This window comes from Urtica dioica, chromosome 5, assembly GCF_054948205.1.
Source record: "Urtica dioica subsp. dioica isolate 48M chromosome 5, U.dioica_male_clone48M_v1_H2, whole genome shotgun sequence".
Taxonomy (NCBI): Eukaryota; Viridiplantae; Streptophyta; class Magnoliopsida; order Rosales; family Urticaceae; genus Urtica; species Urtica dioica.
This window is the reverse complement of record NC_142760.1, coordinates 12181307-12198235: the sequence shown is the minus strand read 5'-3', so window position 1 is coordinate 12198235 and position 16929 is coordinate 12181307. Positions and strand designations below refer to the sequence as shown.

General features: G+C 46.5%; 37 non-coding genes across 37 annotated transcripts; all 37 read right to left on the bottom strand.

Annotated features, from left to right (window-relative positions):
• Positions 1 to 285: 285 nt before the first annotated feature.
• On the bottom strand, positions 286 to 404 carry LOC149396336 (5S ribosomal RNA). The gene has a single exon (XR_016299317.1). It is a non-coding gene; the product is annotated as a 5S ribosomal RNA (ribosomal RNA).
• Positions 405 to 738: 334 nt separating this feature from the next.
• LOC149396335 (5S ribosomal RNA) lies at positions 739 to 857 on the bottom strand. The gene has a single exon (XR_016299305.1). It is a non-coding gene; the product is annotated as a 5S ribosomal RNA (ribosomal RNA).
• Positions 858 to 1190: 333 nt separating this feature from the next.
• Positions 1191 to 1309, bottom strand: LOC149396334 (5S ribosomal RNA). Its single transcript, XR_016299301.1, has one exon. It is a non-coding gene; the product is annotated as a 5S ribosomal RNA (ribosomal RNA).
• A 334-nt stretch (positions 1310 to 1643) lies between these two features.
• Positions 1644 to 1762, bottom strand: LOC149396333 (5S ribosomal RNA). The gene has a single exon (XR_016298047.1). It is a non-coding gene; the product is annotated as a 5S ribosomal RNA (ribosomal RNA).
• A 334-nt stretch (positions 1763 to 2096) lies between these two features.
• Positions 2097 to 2215, bottom strand: LOC149396332 (5S ribosomal RNA). Its single transcript, XR_016299300.1, has one exon. It is a non-coding gene; the product is annotated as a 5S ribosomal RNA (ribosomal RNA).
• A 333-nt stretch (positions 2216 to 2548) lies between these two features.
• Positions 2549 to 2667, bottom strand: LOC149396331 (5S ribosomal RNA). The gene has a single exon (XR_016298046.1). It is a non-coding gene; the product is annotated as a 5S ribosomal RNA (ribosomal RNA).
• Positions 2668 to 3001: 334 nt separating this feature from the next.
• On the bottom strand, positions 3002 to 3120 carry LOC149396330 (5S ribosomal RNA). The gene has a single exon (XR_016298045.1). It is a non-coding gene; the product is annotated as a 5S ribosomal RNA (ribosomal RNA).
• A 334-nt stretch (positions 3121 to 3454) lies between these two features.
• Positions 3455 to 3573, bottom strand: LOC149396329 (5S ribosomal RNA). The gene has a single exon (XR_016298043.1). It is a non-coding gene; the product is annotated as a 5S ribosomal RNA (ribosomal RNA).
• A 334-nt stretch (positions 3574 to 3907) lies between these two features.
• On the bottom strand, positions 3908 to 4026 carry LOC149396328 (5S ribosomal RNA). The gene has a single exon (XR_016299299.1). It is a non-coding gene; the product is annotated as a 5S ribosomal RNA (ribosomal RNA).
• Positions 4027 to 4359: 333 nt separating this feature from the next.
• On the bottom strand, positions 4360 to 4478 carry LOC149396327 (5S ribosomal RNA). The gene has a single exon (XR_016299298.1). It is a non-coding gene; the product is annotated as a 5S ribosomal RNA (ribosomal RNA).
• A 334-nt stretch (positions 4479 to 4812) lies between these two features.
• On the bottom strand, positions 4813 to 4931 carry LOC149396326 (5S ribosomal RNA). Its single transcript, XR_016299297.1, has one exon. It is a non-coding gene; the product is annotated as a 5S ribosomal RNA (ribosomal RNA).
• Positions 4932 to 5264: 333 nt separating this feature from the next.
• Positions 5265 to 5383, bottom strand: LOC149396325 (5S ribosomal RNA). The gene has a single exon (XR_016299296.1). It is a non-coding gene; the product is annotated as a 5S ribosomal RNA (ribosomal RNA).
• Positions 5384 to 5717: 334 nt separating this feature from the next.
• LOC149396324 (5S ribosomal RNA) lies at positions 5718 to 5836 on the bottom strand. Its single transcript, XR_016298042.1, has one exon. It is a non-coding gene; the product is annotated as a 5S ribosomal RNA (ribosomal RNA).
• Positions 5837 to 6170: 334 nt separating this feature from the next.
• LOC149396323 (5S ribosomal RNA) lies at positions 6171 to 6289 on the bottom strand. Its single transcript, XR_016299295.1, has one exon. It is a non-coding gene; the product is annotated as a 5S ribosomal RNA (ribosomal RNA).
• A 333-nt stretch (positions 6290 to 6622) lies between these two features.
• On the bottom strand, positions 6623 to 6741 carry LOC149396322 (5S ribosomal RNA). The gene has a single exon (XR_016298041.1). It is a non-coding gene; the product is annotated as a 5S ribosomal RNA (ribosomal RNA).
• A 334-nt stretch (positions 6742 to 7075) lies between these two features.
• Positions 7076 to 7194, bottom strand: LOC149396321 (5S ribosomal RNA). The gene has a single exon (XR_016298040.1). It is a non-coding gene; the product is annotated as a 5S ribosomal RNA (ribosomal RNA).
• Positions 7195 to 7528: 334 nt separating this feature from the next.
• Positions 7529 to 7647, bottom strand: LOC149396320 (5S ribosomal RNA). Its single transcript, XR_016299294.1, has one exon. It is a non-coding gene; the product is annotated as a 5S ribosomal RNA (ribosomal RNA).
• Positions 7648 to 7980: 333 nt separating this feature from the next.
• Positions 7981 to 8099, bottom strand: LOC149396319 (5S ribosomal RNA). The gene has a single exon (XR_016299293.1). It is a non-coding gene; the product is annotated as a 5S ribosomal RNA (ribosomal RNA).
• Positions 8100 to 8433: 334 nt separating this feature from the next.
• LOC149396318 (5S ribosomal RNA) lies at positions 8434 to 8552 on the bottom strand. Its single transcript, XR_016298039.1, has one exon. It is a non-coding gene; the product is annotated as a 5S ribosomal RNA (ribosomal RNA).
• Positions 8553 to 8886: 334 nt separating this feature from the next.
• On the bottom strand, positions 8887 to 9005 carry LOC149396317 (5S ribosomal RNA). The gene has a single exon (XR_016298038.1). It is a non-coding gene; the product is annotated as a 5S ribosomal RNA (ribosomal RNA).
• A 334-nt stretch (positions 9006 to 9339) lies between these two features.
• On the bottom strand, positions 9340 to 9458 carry LOC149396316 (5S ribosomal RNA). Its single transcript, XR_016298037.1, has one exon. It is a non-coding gene; the product is annotated as a 5S ribosomal RNA (ribosomal RNA).
• A 333-nt stretch (positions 9459 to 9791) lies between these two features.
• On the bottom strand, positions 9792 to 9910 carry LOC149396315 (5S ribosomal RNA). The gene has a single exon (XR_016299291.1). It is a non-coding gene; the product is annotated as a 5S ribosomal RNA (ribosomal RNA).
• Positions 9911 to 10244: 334 nt separating this feature from the next.
• LOC149396314 (5S ribosomal RNA) lies at positions 10245 to 10363 on the bottom strand. The gene has a single exon (XR_016298036.1). It is a non-coding gene; the product is annotated as a 5S ribosomal RNA (ribosomal RNA).
• Positions 10364 to 10697: 334 nt separating this feature from the next.
• LOC149396313 (5S ribosomal RNA) lies at positions 10698 to 10816 on the bottom strand. Its single transcript, XR_016298035.1, has one exon. It is a non-coding gene; the product is annotated as a 5S ribosomal RNA (ribosomal RNA).
• Positions 10817 to 11149: 333 nt separating this feature from the next.
• Positions 11150 to 11268, bottom strand: LOC149396312 (5S ribosomal RNA). Its single transcript, XR_016299287.1, has one exon. It is a non-coding gene; the product is annotated as a 5S ribosomal RNA (ribosomal RNA).
• Positions 11269 to 11602: 334 nt separating this feature from the next.
• LOC149396311 (5S ribosomal RNA) lies at positions 11603 to 11721 on the bottom strand. Its single transcript, XR_016298034.1, has one exon. It is a non-coding gene; the product is annotated as a 5S ribosomal RNA (ribosomal RNA).
• Positions 11722 to 12054: 333 nt separating this feature from the next.
• Positions 12055 to 12173, bottom strand: LOC149396310 (5S ribosomal RNA). Its single transcript, XR_016299282.1, has one exon. It is a non-coding gene; the product is annotated as a 5S ribosomal RNA (ribosomal RNA).
• Positions 12174 to 12507: 334 nt separating this feature from the next.
• Positions 12508 to 12626, bottom strand: LOC149396309 (5S ribosomal RNA). Its single transcript, XR_016298032.1, has one exon. It is a non-coding gene; the product is annotated as a 5S ribosomal RNA (ribosomal RNA).
• A 334-nt stretch (positions 12627 to 12960) lies between these two features.
• On the bottom strand, positions 12961 to 13079 carry LOC149396308 (5S ribosomal RNA). The gene has a single exon (XR_016298031.1). It is a non-coding gene; the product is annotated as a 5S ribosomal RNA (ribosomal RNA).
• A 334-nt stretch (positions 13080 to 13413) lies between these two features.
• LOC149396307 (5S ribosomal RNA) lies at positions 13414 to 13532 on the bottom strand. Its single transcript, XR_016298030.1, has one exon. It is a non-coding gene; the product is annotated as a 5S ribosomal RNA (ribosomal RNA).
• Positions 13533 to 13865: 333 nt separating this feature from the next.
• Positions 13866 to 13984, bottom strand: LOC149396306 (5S ribosomal RNA). Its single transcript, XR_016299271.1, has one exon. It is a non-coding gene; the product is annotated as a 5S ribosomal RNA (ribosomal RNA).
• Positions 13985 to 14318: 334 nt separating this feature from the next.
• LOC149396305 (5S ribosomal RNA) lies at positions 14319 to 14437 on the bottom strand. Its single transcript, XR_016298029.1, has one exon. It is a non-coding gene; the product is annotated as a 5S ribosomal RNA (ribosomal RNA).
• Positions 14438 to 14771: 334 nt separating this feature from the next.
• On the bottom strand, positions 14772 to 14890 carry LOC149396304 (5S ribosomal RNA). Its single transcript, XR_016298028.1, has one exon. It is a non-coding gene; the product is annotated as a 5S ribosomal RNA (ribosomal RNA).
• A 334-nt stretch (positions 14891 to 15224) lies between these two features.
• On the bottom strand, positions 15225 to 15343 carry LOC149396303 (5S ribosomal RNA). Its single transcript, XR_016298027.1, has one exon. It is a non-coding gene; the product is annotated as a 5S ribosomal RNA (ribosomal RNA).
• A 333-nt stretch (positions 15344 to 15676) lies between these two features.
• Positions 15677 to 15795, bottom strand: LOC149396302 (5S ribosomal RNA). Its single transcript, XR_016299260.1, has one exon. It is a non-coding gene; the product is annotated as a 5S ribosomal RNA (ribosomal RNA).
• Positions 15796 to 16129: 334 nt separating this feature from the next.
• Positions 16130 to 16248, bottom strand: LOC149396301 (5S ribosomal RNA). Its single transcript, XR_016298026.1, has one exon. It is a non-coding gene; the product is annotated as a 5S ribosomal RNA (ribosomal RNA).
• Positions 16249 to 16582: 334 nt separating this feature from the next.
• On the bottom strand, positions 16583 to 16701 carry LOC149396300 (5S ribosomal RNA). The gene has a single exon (XR_016298025.1). It is a non-coding gene; the product is annotated as a 5S ribosomal RNA (ribosomal RNA).
• Positions 16702 to 16929: the final 228 nt, after the last annotated feature.

Here is a 16929-nt window from a genome sequence, read left to right as displayed (position 1 = left end):
CAAAAGCCATAACTACGTCTTCGGTGCACCAAAAATCACATAAAATATATGAATTCCTAATAACTTTTCGCGATCTTCGCGTTGGGACGGTTTCGGAAGAGTGATCGGCGAAATTCCGACAAGGTGAACGGGGGAAGGGTAAAATCGTAAATTTCGCCCTCGGTCGGAATTTCGACTTTCACCGGTGAATTGTAAGCGTAAACGGGCATTTGAACAAGACTCGGAGCGATTTTTGGTGAAATTCCATCGTTTCGGCCTCCGAAAAAAATAATTCGCAAAAAAAGAGGGATGCAACACGAGGACTTCCCAGGAGGTCACCCATCCTAGTACTACTCTCGCCCAAGCACGCTTAACTTCGGAGTTCTGATGGGATCCGGTGCATTAGTGCTGGTATGATCGCATCCGCAAGCATTAGCGCGCATTATCTATATAAGAATCAACGCCGCGACTCCCAAAAGCCATAACTACGTCTTCGGTGCACCAAAAATCACATAAAATATATGAATTCCTAATAACTTTTCGCGATCTTCGCGTTGGGACGGTTTCGGAAGAATGATCGGCGAAATTCCGACAAGGTGAACGGGGGAAGGGTAAAATCGTAAATTTCGCCCTCGGTCCGGAATTTCGACTTTCACCGGTGAATTGTAAGCGTAAACGGGCATTTGAACAAGACTCGGAGCGATTTTTGGTGAAATTCCATCGTTTCGGCCTCCGAAAAAAATAATTCGCAAAAAAAGAGGGATGCAACACGAGGACTTCCCAGGAGGTCACCCATCCTAGTACTACTCTCGCCCAAGCACGCTTAACTTCGGAGTTCTGATGGGATCCGGTGCATTAGTGCTGGTATGATCGCATCCGCAAGCATTAGCGCGCATTATCTATATAAGAATCAACGCCGCGACTCCCAAAAGCCATAACTACGTCTTCGGTGCACCAAAAATCACATAAAATATATGAATTCCTAATAACTTTTCGCGATCTTCGCGTTGGGACGGTTTCGGAAGAGTGATCGGCGAAATTCCGACAAGGTGAACGGGGGAAGGGTAAAATCGTAAATTTCGCCCTCGGTCGGAATTTCGACTTTCACCGGTGAATTGTAAGCGTAAACGGGCATTTGAACAAGACTCGGAGCGATTTTTGGTGAAATTCCATCGTTTCGGCCTCCGAAAAAAATAATTCGCAAAAAAAGAGGGATGCAACACGAGGACTTCCCAGGAGGTCACCCATCCTAGTACTACTCTCGCCCAAGCACGCTTAACTTCGGAGTTCTGATGGGATCCGGTGCATTAGTGCTGGTATGATCGCATCCGCAAGCATTAGCGCGCATTATCTATATAAGAATCAACGCCGCGACTCCCAAAACCAATAACTACGTCTTCGGTGCACCAAAAATCACATAAAATATATGAATTCCTAATAACTTTTCGCGATCTTCGCGTTGGGACGGTTTCGGAAGAGTGATCGGCGAAATTCCGAAAAGGTGAACGGGGGAAGGGTAAAATCGTAAATTTCGCCCTCGGTCCGGAATTTCGACTTTCACCGGTGAATTGTAAGCGTAAACGGGCATTTGAACAAGACTCGGAGCGATTTATGGTGAAATTACATCGTTTCGGCCTCCGAAAAAAAGAATTCGCAAAAAAAGAGTGATGCAACACGAGGACTTCCCAGGAGGTCACCCATCCTAGTACTACTCTCGCCCAAGCACGCTTAACTTCGGAGTTCTGATGGGATCCGGTGCATTAGTGCTGGTATGATCGCATCCGCAAGCATTAGCGCGCATTATCTATATAAGAATCAACGCCGCGACTCCCAAAAGCCATAACTACGTCTTCGGTGCACCAAAAATCACATAAAATATATGAATTCCTAATAACTTTTCGCGATCTTCGCGTTGGGACTGTTTCGGAAGAATGATCGGCGAAATTCCGACAAGGTGAACGGGGGAAGGGTAAAATCGTAAATTTCGCCCTCGGTCCGGAATTTCGACTTTCACCGGTGAATTGTAAGCGTAAACGGGCATTTGAACAAGACTCGGAGCGATTTTTGGTGAAATTCCATCGTTTCGGCCTCCGAAAAAAATAATTCGCAAAAAAAGAGGGATGCAACACGAGGACTTCCCAGGAGGTCACCCATCCTAGTACTACTCTCGCCCAAGCACGCTTAACTTCGGAGTTCTGATGGGATCCGGTGCATTAGTGCTGGTATGATCGCATCCGCAAGCATTAGCGCGCATTATCTATATAAGAATCAACGCCGCGACTCCCAAAAGCCATAACTACGTCTTCGGTGCACCAAAAATCACATAAAATATATGAATTCCTAATAACTTTTCGCGATCTTCGCGTTGGGACGGTTTCGGAAGAGTGATCGGCGAAATTCCGACAAGGTGAACGGGGGAAGGGTAAAATCGTAAATTTCGCCCTCGGTCGGAATTTCGACTTTCACCGGTGAATTGTAAGCGTAAACGGGCATTTGAACAAGACTCGGAGCGATTTATGGTGAAATTACATCGTTTCGGCCTCCGAAAAAAAGAATTCGCAAAAAAAGAGTGATGCAACACGAGGACTTCCCAGGAGGTCACCCATCCTAGTACTACTCTCGCCCAAGCACGCTTAACTTCGGAGTTCTGATGGGATCCGGTGCATTAGTGCTGGTATGATCGCATCCGCAAGCATTAGCGCGCATTATCTATATAAGAATCAACGCCGCGACTCCCAAAAGCCATAACTACGTCTTCGGTGCACCAAAAATCACATAAAATATATGAATTCCTAATAACTTTTCGCGATCTTCGCGTTGGGACGGTTTCGGAAGAGTGATCGGCGAAATTCCGACAAGGTGAACGGGGGAAGGGTAAAATCGTAAATTTCGCCCTCGGTCCGGAATTTCGACTTTCACCGGTGAATTGTAAGCGTAAACGGGCATTTGAACAAGACTCGGAGCGATTTATGGTGAAATTCCATCGTTTCGGCCTCCGAAAAAAAGAATTCGCAAAAAAAGAGTGATGCAACACGAGGACTTCCCAGGAGGTCACCCATCCTAGTACTACTCTCGCCCAAGCACGCTTAACTTCGGAGTTCTGATGGGATCCGGTGCATTAGTGCTGGTATGATCGCATCCGCAAGCATTAGCGCGCATTATCTATATAAGAATCAACGCCGCGACTCCCAAAACCCATAACTACGTCTTCGGTGCACCAAAAATCACATAAAATATATGAATTCCTAATAACTTTTCGCGATCTTCGCGTTGGGACGGTTTCGGAAGAGTGATCGGCGAAATTCCGAAAAGGTGAACGGGGGAAGGGTAAAATCGTAAATTTCGCCCTCGGTCCGGAATTTCGACTTTCACCGGTGAATTGTAAGCGTAAACGGGCATTTGAACAAGACTCGGAGCGATTTATGGTGAAATTACATCGTTTCGGCCTCCGAAAAAAAGAATTCGCAAAAAAAGAGTGATGCAACACGAGGACTTCCCAGGAGGTCACCCATCCTAGTACTACTCTCGCCCAAGCACGCTTAACTTCGGAGTTCTGATGGGATCCGGTGCATTAGTGCTGGTATGATCGCATCCGCAAGCATTAGCGCGCATTATCTATATAAGAATCAACGCCGCGACTCCCAAAAGCCATAACTACGTCTTCGGTGCACCAAAAATCACATAAAATATATGAATTCCTAATAACTTTTCGCGATCTTCGCGTTGGGACTGTTTCGGAAGAATGATCGGCGAAATTCCGACAAGGTGAACGGGGGAAGGGTAAAATCGTAAATTTCGCCCTCGGTCCGGAATTTCGACTTTCACCGGTGAATTGTAAGCGTAAACGGGCATTTGAACAAGACTCGGAGCGATTTTTGGTGAAATTCCATCGTTTCGGCCTCCGAAAAAAATAATTCGCAAAAAAAGAGGGATGCAACACGAGGACTTCCCAGGAGGTCACCCATCCTAGTACTACTCTCGCCCAAGCACGCTTAACTTCGGAGTTCTGATGGGATCCGGTGCATTAGTGCTGGTATGATCGCATCCGCAAGCATTAGCGCGCATTATCTATATAAGAATCAACGCCGCGACTCCCAAAAGCCATAACTACGTCTTCGGTGCACCAAAAATCACATAAAATATATGAATTCCTAATAACTTTTCGCGATCTTCGCGTTGGGACGGTTTCGGAAGAGTGATCGGCGAAATTCCGACAAGGTGAACGGGGGAAGGGTAAAATCGTAAATTTCGCCCTCGGTCGGAATTTCGACTTTCACCGGTGAATTGTAAGCGTAAACGGGCATTTGAACAAGACTCGGAGCGATTTTTGGTGAAATTCCATCGTTTCGGCCTCCGAAAAAAATAATTCGCAAAAAAAGAGGGATGCAACACGAGGACTTCCCAGGAGGTCACCCATCCTAGTACTACTCTCGCCCAAGCACGCTTAACTTCGGAGTTCTGATGGGATCCGGTGCATTAGTGCTGGTATGATCGCATCCGCAAGCATTAGCGCGCATTATCTATATAAGAATCAACGCCGCGACTCCCAAAAGCCATAACTACGTCTTCGGTGCACCAAAAATCACATAAAATATATGAATTCCTAATAACTTTTCGCGATCTTCGCGTTGGGACGGTTTCGGAAGAATGATCGGCGAAATTCCGACAAGGTGAACGGGGGAAGGGTAAAATCGTAAATTTCGCCCTCGGTCCGGAATTTCGACTTTCACCGGTGAATTGTAAGCGTAAACGGGCATTTGAACAAGACTCGGAGCGATTTTTGGTGAAATTCCATCGTTTCGGCCTCCGAAAAAAATAATTCGCAAAAAAAGAGGGATGCAACACGAGGACTTCCCAGGAGGTCACCCATCCTAGTACTACTCTCGCCCAAGCACGCTTAACTTCGGAGTTCTGATGGGATCCGGTGCATTAGTGCTGGTATGATCGCATCCGCAAGCATTAGCGCGCATTATCTATATAAGAATCAACGCCGCGACTCCCAAAAGCCATAACTACGTCTTCGGTGCACCAAAAATCACATAAAATATATGAATTCCTAATAACTTTTCGCGATCTTCGCGTTGGGACGGTTTCGGAAGAGTGATCGGCGAAATTCCGACAAGGTGAACGGGGGAAGGGTAAAATCGTAAATTTCGCCCTCGGTCGGAATTTCGACTTTCACCGGTGAATTGTAAGCGTAAACGGGCATTTGAACAAGACTCGGAGCGATTTTTGGTGAAATTCCATCGTTTCGGCCTCCGAAAAAAATAATTCGCAAAAAAAGAGGGATGCAACACGAGGACTTCCCAGGAGGTCACCCATCCTAGTACTACTCTCGCCCAAGCACGCTTAACTTCGGAGTTCTGATGGGATCCGGTGCATTAGTGCTGGTATGATCGCATCCGCAAGCATTAGCGCGCATTATCTATATAAGAATCAACGCCGCGACTCCCAAAACCCATAACTACGTCTTCGGTGCACCAAAAATCACATAAAATATATGAATTCCTAATAACTTTTCGCGATCTTCGCGTTGGGACGGTTTCGGAAGAGTGATCGGCGAAATTCCGAAAAGGTGAACGGGGGAAGGGTAAAATCGTAAATTTCGCCCTCGGTCCGGAATTTCGACTTTCACCGGTGAATTGTAAGCGTAAACGGGCATTTGAACAAGACTCGGAGCGATTTATGGTGAAATTACATCGTTTCGGCCTCCGAAAAAAAGAATTCGCAAAAAAAGAGTGATGCAACACGAGGACTTCCCAGGAGGTCACCCATCCTAGTACTACTCTCGCCCAAGCACGCTTAACTTCGGAGTTCTGATGGGATCCGGTGCATTAGTGCTGGTATGATCGCATCCGCAAGCATTAGCGCGCATTATCTATATAAGAATCAACGCCGCGACTCCCAAAAGCCATAACTACGTCTTCGGTGCACCAAAAATCACATAAAATATATGAATTCCTAATAACTTTTCGCGATCTTCGCGTTGGGACTGTTTCGGAAGAATGATCGGCGAAATTCCGACAAGGTGAACGGGGGAAGGGTAAAATCGTAAATTTCGCCCTCGGTCCGGAATTTCGACTTTCACCGGTGAATTGTAAGCGTAAACGGGCATTTGAACAAGACTCGGAGCGATTTTTGGTGAAATTCCATCGTTTCGGCCTCCGAAAAAAATAATTCGCAAAAAAAGAGGGATGCAACACGAGGACTTCCCAGGAGGTCACCCATCCTAGTACTACTCTCGCCCAAGCACGCTTAACTTCGGAGTTCTGATGGGATCCGGTGCATTAGTGCTGGTATGATCGCATCCGCAAGCATTAGCGCGCATTATCTATATAAGAATCAACGCCGCGACTCCCAAAAGCCATAACTACGTCTTCGGTGCACCAAAAATCACATAAAATATATGAATTCCTAATAACTTTTCGCGATCTTCGCGTTGGGACGGTTTCGGAAGAGTGATCGGCGAAATTCCGACAAGGTGAACGGGGGAAGGGTAAAATCGTAAATTTCGCCCTCGGTCGGAATTTCGACTTTCACCGGTGAATTGTAAGCGTAAACGGGCATTTGAACAAGACTCGGAGCGATTTATGGTGAAATTACATCGTTTCGGCCTCCGAAAAAAAGAATTCGCAAAAAAAGAGTGATGCAACACGAGGACTTCCCAGGAGGTCACCCATCCTAGTACTACTCTCGCCCAAGCACGCTTAACTTCGGAGTTCTGATGGGATCCGGTGCATTAGTGCTGGTATGATCGCATCCGCAAGCATTAGCGCGCATTATCTATATAAGAATCAACGCCGCGACTCCCAAAAGCCATAACTACGTCTTCGGTGCACCAAAAATCACATAAAATATATGAATTCCTAATAACTTTTCGCGATCTTCGCGTTGGGACGGTTTCGGAAGAGTGATCGGCGAAATTCCGACAAGGTGAACGGGGGAAGGGTAAAATCGTAAATTTCGCCCTCGGTCCGGAATTTCGACTTTCACCGGTGAATTGTAAGCGTAAACGGGCATTTGAACAAGACTCGGAGCGATTTATGGTGAAATTCCATCGTTTCGGCCTCCGAAAAAAAGAATTCGCAAAAAAAGAGTGATGCAACACGAGGACTTCCCAGGAGGTCACCCATCCTAGTACTACTCTCGCCCAAGCACGCTTAACTTCGGAGTTCTGATGGGATCCGGTGCATTAGTGCTGGTATGATCGCATCCGCAAGCATTAGCGCGCATTATCTATATAAGAATCAACGCCGCGACTCCCAAAAGCCATAACTACGTCTTCGGTGCACCAAAAATCACATAAAATATATGAATTCCTAATAACTTTTCGCGATCTTCGCGTTGGGACGGTTTCGGAAGAATGATCGGCGAAATTCCGACAAGGTGAACGGGGGAAGGGTAAAATCGTAAATTTCGCCCTCGGTCCGGAATTTCGACTTTCACCGGTGAATTGTAAGCGTAAACGGGCATTTGAACAAGACTCGGAGCGATTTTTGGTGAAATTCCATCGTTTCGGCCTCCGAAAAAAATAATTCGCAAAAAAAGAGGGATGCAACACGAGGACTTCCCAGGAGGTCACCCATCCTAGTACTACTCTCGCCCAAGCACGCTTAACTTCGGAGTTCTGATGGGATCCGGTGCATTAGTGCTGGTATGATCGCATCCGCAAGCATTAGCGCGCATTATCTATATAAGAATCAACGCCGCGACTCCCAAAAGCCATAACTACGTCTTCGGTGCACCAAAAATCACATAAAATATATGAATTCCTAATAACTTTTCGCGATCTTCGCGTTGGGACGGTTTCGGAAGAGTGATCGGCGAAATTCCGACAAGGTGAACGGGGGAAGGGTAAAATCGTAAATTTCGCCCTCGGTCGGAATTTCGACTTTCACCGGTGAATTGTAAGCGTAAACGGGCATTTGAACAAGACTCGGAGCGATTTTTGGTGAAATTCCATCGTTTCGGCCTCCGAAAAAAATAATTCGCAAAAAAAGAGGGATGCAACACGAGGACTTCCCAGGAGGTCACCCATCCTAGTACTACTCTCGCCCAAGCACGCTTAACTTCGGAGTTCTGATGGGATCCGGTGCATTAGTGCTGGTATGATCGCATCCGCAAGCATTAGCGCGCATTATCTATATAAGAATCAACGCCGCGACTCCCAAAAGCCATAACTACGTCTTCGGTGCACCAAAAATCACATAAAATATATGAATTCCTAATAACTTTTCGCGATCTTCGCGTTGGGACTGTTTCGGAAGAATGATCGGCGAAATTCCGACAAGGTGAACGGGGGAAGGGTAAAATCGTAAATTTCGCCCTCGGTCCGGAATTTCGACTTTCACCGGTGAATTGTAAGCGTAAACGGGCATTTGAACAAGACTCGGAGCGATTTTTGGTGAAATTCCATCGTTTCGGCCTCCGAAAAAAAGAATTCGCAAAAAAAGAGTGATGCAACACGAGGACTTCCCAGGAGGTCACCCATCCTAGTACTACTCTCGCCCAAGCACGCTTAACTTCGGAGTTCTGATGGGATCCGGTGCATTAGTGCTGGTATGATCGCATCCGCAAGCATTAGCGCGCATTATCTATATAAGAATCAACGCCGCGACTCCCAAAAGCCATAACTACGTCTTCGGTGCACCAAAAATCACATAAAATATATGAATTCCTAATAACTTTTCGCGATCTTCGCGTTGGGACGGTTTCGGAAGAGTGATCGGCGAAATTCCGACAAGGTGAACGGGGGAAGGGTAAAATCGTAAATTTCGCCCTCGGTCCGGAATTTCGACTTTCACCGGTGAATTGTAAGCGTAAACGGGCATTTGAACAAGACTCGGAGCGATTTTTGGTGAAATTCCATCGTTTCGGCCTCCGAAAAAAAGAATTCGCAAAAAAAGAGTGATGCAACACGAGGACTTCCCAGGAGGTCACCCATCCTAGTACTACTCTCGCCCAAGCACGCTTAACTTCGGAGTTCTGATGGGATCCGGTGCATTAGTGCTGGTATGATCGCATCCGCAAGCATTAGCGCGCATTATCTATATAAGAATCAACGCCGCGACTCCCAAAAGCCATAACTACGTCTTCGGTGCACCAAAAATCACATAAAATATATGAATTCCTAATAACTTTTCGCGATCTTCGCGTTGGGACGGTTTCGGAAGAGTGATCGGCGAAATTCCGACAAGGTGAACGGGGGAAGGGTAAAATCGTAAATTTCGCCCTCGGTCCGGAATTTCGACTTTCACCGGTGAATTGTAAGCGTAAACGGGCATTTGAACAAGACTCGGAGCGATTTATGGTGAAATTCCATCGTTTCGGCCTCCGAAAAAAAGAATTCGCAAAAAAAGAGTGATGCAACACGAGGACTTCCCAGGAGGTCACCCATCCTAGTACTACTCTCGCCCAAGCACGCTTAACTTCGGAGTTCTGATGGGATCCGGTGCATTAGTGCTGGTATGATCGCATCCGCAAGCATTAGCGCGCATTATCTATATAAGAATCAACGCCGCGACTCCCAAAAGCCATAACTACGTCTTCGGTGCACCAAAAATCACATAAAATATATGAATTCCTAATAACTTTTCGCGATCTTCGCGTTGGGACGGTTTCGGAAGAGTGATCGGCGAAATTCCGACAAGGTGAACGGGGGAAGGGTAAAATCGTAAATTTCGCCCTCGGTCGGAATTTCGACTTTCACCGGTGAATTGTAAGCGTAAACGGGCATTTGAACAAGACTCGGAGCGATTTTTGGTGAAATTCCATCGTTTCGGCCTCCGAAAAAAATAATTCGCAAAAAAAGAGGGATGCAACACGAGGACTTCCCAGGAGGTCACCCATCCTAGTACTACTCTCGCCCAAGCACGCTTAACTTCGGAGTTCTGATGGGATCCGGTGCATTAGTGCTGGTATGATCGCATCCGCAAGAATTAGCGCGCATTATCTATATAAGAATCAACGCCGCGACTCCCAAAAGCCATAACTACGTCTTCGGTGCACCAAAAATCACATAAAATATATGAATTCCTAATAACTTTTCGCGATCTTCGCGTTGGGACGGTTTCGGAAGAGTGATCGGCGAAATTCCGACAAGGTGAACGGGGGAAGGGTAAAATCGTAAATTTCGCCCTCGGTCCGGAATTTCGACTTTCACCGGTGAATTGTAAGCGTAAACGGGCATTTGAACAAGACTCGGAGCGATTTATGGTGAAATTCCATCGTTTCGGCCTCCGAAAAAAAGAATTCGCAAAAAAAGAGTGATGCAACACGAGGACTTCCCAGGAGGTCACCCATCCTAGTACTACTCTCGCCCAAGCACGCTTAACTTCGGAGTTCTGATGGGATCCGGTGCATTAGTGCTGGTATGATCGCATCCGCAAGCATTAGCGCGCATTATCTATATAAGAATCAACGCCGCGACTCCCAAAAGCCATAACTACGTCTTCGGTGCACCAAAAATCACATAAAATATATGAATTCCTAATAACTTTTCGCGATCTTCGTGTTGGGACGGTTTCGGAAGAGTGATCGGCGAAATTCCGACAAGGTGAACGGGGGAAGGGTAAAATCATAAATTTCGCCCTCGGTCCGGAATTTCGACTTTCACCGGTGAATTGTAAGCGTAAACGGGCATTTGAACAAGACTCGGAGCGATTTATGGTGAAATTCCATCGTTTCGGCCTCCGAAAAAAAGAATTCGCAAAAAAAGAGTGATGCAACACGAGGACTTCCCAGGAGGTCACCCATCCTAGTACTACTCTCGCCCAAGCACGCTTAACTTCGGAGTTCTGATGGGATCCGGTGCATTAGTGCTGGTATGATCGCATCCGCAAGCATTAGCGCGCATTATCTATATAAGAATCAACGCCGCGACTCCCAAAAGCCATAACTACGTCTTCGGTGCACCAAAAATCACATAAAATATATGAATTCCTAATAACTTTTCGCGATCTTCGCGTTGGGACGGTTTCGGAAGAGTGATCGGCGAAATTCCGACAAGGTGAACGGGGGAAGGGTAAAATCGTAAATTTCGCCCTCGGTCGGAATTTCGACTTTCACCGGTGAATTGTAAGCGTAAACGGGCATTTGAACAAGACTCGGAGCGATTTTTGGTGAAATTCCATCGTTTCGGCCTCCGAAAAAAATAATTCGCAAAAAAAGAGGGATGCAACACGAGGACTTCCCAGGAGGTCACCCATCCTAGTACTACTCTCGCCCAAGCACGCTTAACTTCGGAGTTCTGATGGGATCCGGTGCATTAGTGCTGGTATGATCGCATCCGCAAGCATTAGCGCGCATTATCTATATAAGAATCAACGCCGCGACTCCCAAAAGCCATAACTACGTCTTCGGTGCACCAAAAATCACATAAAATATATGAATTCCTAATAACTTTTCGCGATCTTCGCGTTGGGACGGTTTCGGAAGAGTGATCGGCGAAATTCCGACAAGGTGAACGGGGGAAGGGTAAAATCATAAATTTCGCCCTCGGTCCGGAATTTCGACTTTCACCGGTGAATTGTAAGCGTAAACGGGCATTTGAACAAGACTCGGAGCGATTTATGGTGAAATTCCATCGTTTCGGCCTCCGAAAAAAAGAATTCGCAAAAAAAGAGTGATGCAACACGAGGACTTCCCAGGAGGTCACCCATCCTAGTACTACTCTCGCCCAAGCACGCTTAACTTCGGAGTTCTGATGGGATCCGGTGCATTAGTGCTGGTATGATCGCATCCGCAAGCATTAGCGCGCATTATCTATATAAGAATCAACGCCGCGACTCCCAAAAGCCATAACTACGTCTTCGGTGCACCAAAAATCACATAAAATATATGAATTCCTAATAACTTTTCGCGATCTTCGCGTTGGGACGGTTTCGGAAGAGTGATCGGCGAAATTCCGACAAGGTGAACGGGGGAAGGGTAAAATCGTAAATTTCGCCCTCGGTCGGAATTTCGACTTTCACCGGTGAATTGTTAGCGTAAACGGGCATTTGAACAAGACTCGGAGCGATTTTTGGTGAAATTCCATCGTTTCGGCCTCCGAAAAAAATAATTCGCAAAAAAAGAGGGATGCAACACGAGGACTTCCCAGGAGGTCACCCATCCTAGTACTACTCTCGCCCAAGCACGCTTAACTTCGGAGTTCTGATGGGATCCGGTGCATTAGTGCTGGTATGATCGCATCCGCAAGCATTAGCGCGCATTATCTATATAAGAATCAACGCCGCGACTCCCAAAAGCCATAACTACGTCTTCGGTGCACCAAAAATCACATAAAATATATGAATTCCTAATAACTTTTCGCGATCTTCGCGTTGGGACGGTTTCGGAAGAGTGATCGGCGAAATTCCGACAAGGTGAACGGGGGAAGGGTAAAATCGTAAATTTCGCCCTCGGTCCGGAATTTCGACTTTCACCGGTGAATTGTAAGCGTAAACGGGCATTTGAACAAGACTCGGAGCAATTTATGGTGAAATTACATCGTTTCGGCCTCCGAAAAAAAGAATTCGCAAAAAAAGAGTGATGCAACACGAGGACTTCCCAGGAGGTCACCCATCCTAGTACTACTCTCGCCCAAGCACGCTTAACTTCGGAGTTCTGATGGGATCCGGTGCATTAGTGCTGGTATGATCGCATCCGCAAGCATTAGCGCGCATTATCTATATAAGAATCAACGCCGCGACTCCCAAAAGCCATAACTACGTCTTCGGTGCACCAAAAATTACATAAAATATATGAATTCCTAATAACTTTTCGCGATATTCGCGTTGGGACGGTTTCGGAAGAGTGATCGGCGAAATTCCGACAAGGTGAACGGGGGAAGGGTAAAATCGTAAATTTCGCCCTCGGTCCGGAATTTCGACTTTCACCGGTGAATTGTAAGCGTAAACGGGCATTTGAACAAGACTCGGAGCGATTTATGGTGAAATTCCATCGTTTCGGCCTCCGAAAAAAAGAATTCGCAAAAAAAGAGTGATGCAACACGAGGACTTCCCAGGAGGTCACCCATCCTAGTACTACTCTCGCCCAAGCACGCTTAACTTCGGAGTTCTGATGGGATCCGGTGCATTAGTGCTGGTATGATCGCATCCGCAAGAATTAGCGCGCATTATCTATATAAGAATCAACGCCGCGACTCCCAAAAGCCATAACTACGTCTTCGGTGCACCAAAAATCACATAAAATATATGAATTCCTAATAACTTTTCGCGATCTTCGCGTTGGGACGGTTTCGGAAGAGTGATCGGCGAAATTCCGACAAGGTGAACGGGGGAAGGGTAAAATCATAAATTTCGCCCTCGGTCCGGAATTTCGACTTTCACCGGTGAATTGTAAGCGTAAACGGGCATTTGAACAAGACTCGGAGCGATTTATGGTGAAATTCCATCGTTTCGGCCTCCGAAAAAAAGAATTCGCAAAAAAAGAGTGATGCAACACGAGGACTTCCCAGGAGGTCACCCATCCTAGTACTACTCTCGCCCAAGCACGCTTAACTTCGGAGTTCTGATGGGATCCGGTGCATTAGTGCTGGTATGATCGCATCCGCAAGCATTAGCGCGCATTATCTATATAAGAATCAACGCCGCGACTCCCAAAAGCCATAACTACGTCTTCGGTGCACCAAAAATCACATAAAATATATGAATTCCTAATAACTTTTCGCGATCTTCGCGTTGGGACGGTTTCGGAAGAGTGATCGGCGAAATTCCGACAAGGTGAACGGGGGAAGGGTAAAATCGTAAATTTCGCCCTCGGTCGGAATTTCGACTTTCACCGGTGAATTGTAAGCGTAAACGGGCATTTGAACAAGACTCGGAGCGATTTTTGGTGAAATTCCATCGTTTCGGCCTCCGAAAAAAATAATTCGCAAAAAAAGAGGGATGCAACACGAGGACTTCCCAGGAGGTCACCCATCCTAGTACTACTCTCGCCCAAGCACGCTTAACTTCGGAGTTCTGATGGGATCCGGTGCATTAGTGCTGGTATGATCGCATCCGCAAGCATTAGCGCGCATTATCTATATAAGAATCAACGCCGCGACTCCCAAAAGCCATAACTACGTCTTCGGTGCACCAAAAATCACATAAAATATATGAATTCCTAATAACTTTTCGCGATCTTCGCGTTGGGACGGTTTCGGAAGAGTGATCGGCGAAATTCCGACAAGGTGAACGGGGGAAGGGTAAAATCGTAAATTTCGCCCTCGGTCCGGAATTTCGACTTTCACCGGTGAATTGTAAGCGTAAACGGGCATTTGAACAAGACTCGGAGCGATTTATGGTGAAATTCCATCGTTTCGGCCTCCGAAAAAAAGAATTCGCAAAAAAAGAGTGATGCAACACGAGGACTTCCCAGGAGGTCACCCATCCTAGTACTACTCTCGCCCAAGCACGCTTAACTTCGGAGTTCTGATGGGATCCGGTGCATTAGTGCTGGTATGATCGCATCCGCAAGCATTAGCGCGCATTATCTATATAAGAATCAACGCCGCGACTCCCAAAAGCCATAACTACGTCTTCGGTGCACCAAAAATCACATAAAATATATGAATTCCTAATAACTTTTCGCGATCTTCGCGTTGGGACGGTTTCGGAAGAGTGATCGGCGAAATTCCGACAAGGTGAACGGGGGAAGGGTAAAATCGTAAATTTCGCCCTCGGTCCGGAATTTCGACTTTCACCGGTGAATTGTAAGCGTAAACGGGCATTTGAACAAGACTCGGAGCGATTTTTGGTGAAATTCCATCGTTTCGGCCTCCGAAAAAAAGAATTCGCAAAAAAAGAGTGATGCAACACGAGGACTTCCCAGGAGGTCACCCATCCTAGTACTACTCTCGCCCAAGCACGCTTAACTTCGGAGTTCTGATGGGATCCGGTGCATTAGTGCTGGTATGATCGCATCCGCAAGCATTAGCGCGCATTATCTATATAAGAATCAACGCCGCGACTCCCAAAAGCCATAACTACGTCTTCGGTGCACCAAAAATCACATAAAATATATGAATTCCTAATAACTTTTCGCGATCTTCGCGTTGGGACGGTTTCGGAAGAGTGATCGGCGAAATTCCGACAAGGTGAACGGGGGAAGGGTAAAATCGTAAATTTCGCCCTCGGTCCGGAATTTCGACTTTCACCGGTGAATTGTAAGCGTAAACGGGCATTTGAACAAGACTCGGAGCGATTTTTGGTGAAATTCCATCGTTTCGGCCTCCGAAAAAAAGAATTCGCAAAAAAAGAGTGATGCAACACGAGGACTTCCCAGGAGGTCACCCATCCTAGTACTACTCTCGCCCAAGCACGCTTAACTTCGGAGTTCTGATGGGATCCGGTGCATTAGTGCTGGTATGATCGCATCCGCAAGCATTAGCGCGCATTATCTATATAAGAATCAACGCCGCGACTCCCAAAAGCCATAACTACGTCTTCGGTGCACCAAAAATCACATAAAATATATGAATTCCTAATAACTTTTCGCGATCTTCGCGTTGGGACGGTTTCGGAAGAGTGATCGGCGAAATTCCGACAAGGTGAACGGGAGAAGGGTAAAATCGTAAATTTCGCCCTCGGTCGGAATTTCGACTTTCAACGGTGAATTGTAAGCGTAAACGGGCATTTGAACAAGACTCGGAGCGATTTTTGGTGAAATTCCATCGTTTCGGTCTCCGAAAAAAATAATTCGCAAAAAAAGAGGGATGCAACACGAGGACTTCCCAGGAGGTCACCCATCCTAGTACTACTCTCGCCCAAGCACGCTTAACTTCGGAGTTCTGATGGGATCCGGTGCATTAGTGCTGGTATGATCGCATCCGCAAGCATTAGCGCGCATTATCTATATAAGAATCAACGCCGCGACTCCCAAAAGCCATAACTACGTCTTCGGTGCACCAAAAATCACATAAAATATATGAATTCCTAATAACTTTTCGCGATCTTCGCGTTGGGACGGTTTCGGAAGAGTGATCGGCGAAATTCCGACAAGGTGAACGGGGGAAGGGTAAAATCGTAAATTTCGCCCTCGGTCCGGAATTTCGACTTTCACCGGTGAATTGTAAGCGTAAACGGGCATTTGAACAAGACTCGGAGCAATTTATGGTGAAATTACATCGTTTCGGCCTCCGAAAAAAAGAATTCGCAAAAAAAGAGTGATGCAACACGAGGACTTCCCAGGAGGTCACCCATCCTAGTACTACTCTCGCCCAAGCACGCTTAACTTCGGAGTTCTGATGGGATCCGGTGCATTAGTGCTGGTATGATCGCATCCGCAAGCATTAGCGCGCATTATCTATATAAGAATCAACGCCGCGACTCCCAAAAGCCATAACTACGTCTTCGGTGCACCAAAAATTACATAAAATATATGAATTCCTAATAACTTTTCGCGATATTCGCGTTGGGACGGTTTCGGAAGAGTGATCGGCGAAATTCCGACAAGGTGAACGGGGGAAGGGTAAAATCGTAAATTTCGCCCTCGGTCCGGAATTTCGACTTTCACCGGTGAATTGTAAGCGTAAACGGGCATTTGAACAAGACTCGGAGCGATTTATGGTGAAATTCCATTGTTTCGGCCTCCGAAAAAAAGAATTCGCAAAAAAAGAGTGATGCAACACGAGGACTTCCCAGGAGGTCACCCATCCTAGTACTACTCTCGCCCAAGCACGCTTAACTTCGGAGTTCTGATGGGATCCGGTGCATTAGTGCTGGTATGATCGCATCCGCAAGCATTAGCGCGCATTATCTATATAAGAATCAACGCCGCGATTCCCAAAAGCCATAACTACGTCTTCGGTGCACCAAAAATCACATAAAATATATGAATTCCTAATAACTTTTCGCGATCTTCGCGTTGGGACGGTTTCGGAAGAGTGATCGGCGAAATTCCGACAAGGTGAACGGGGGAAGGGTAAAATCGTAAATTTCGCCCTCGGTCCGGAATTTCGACTTT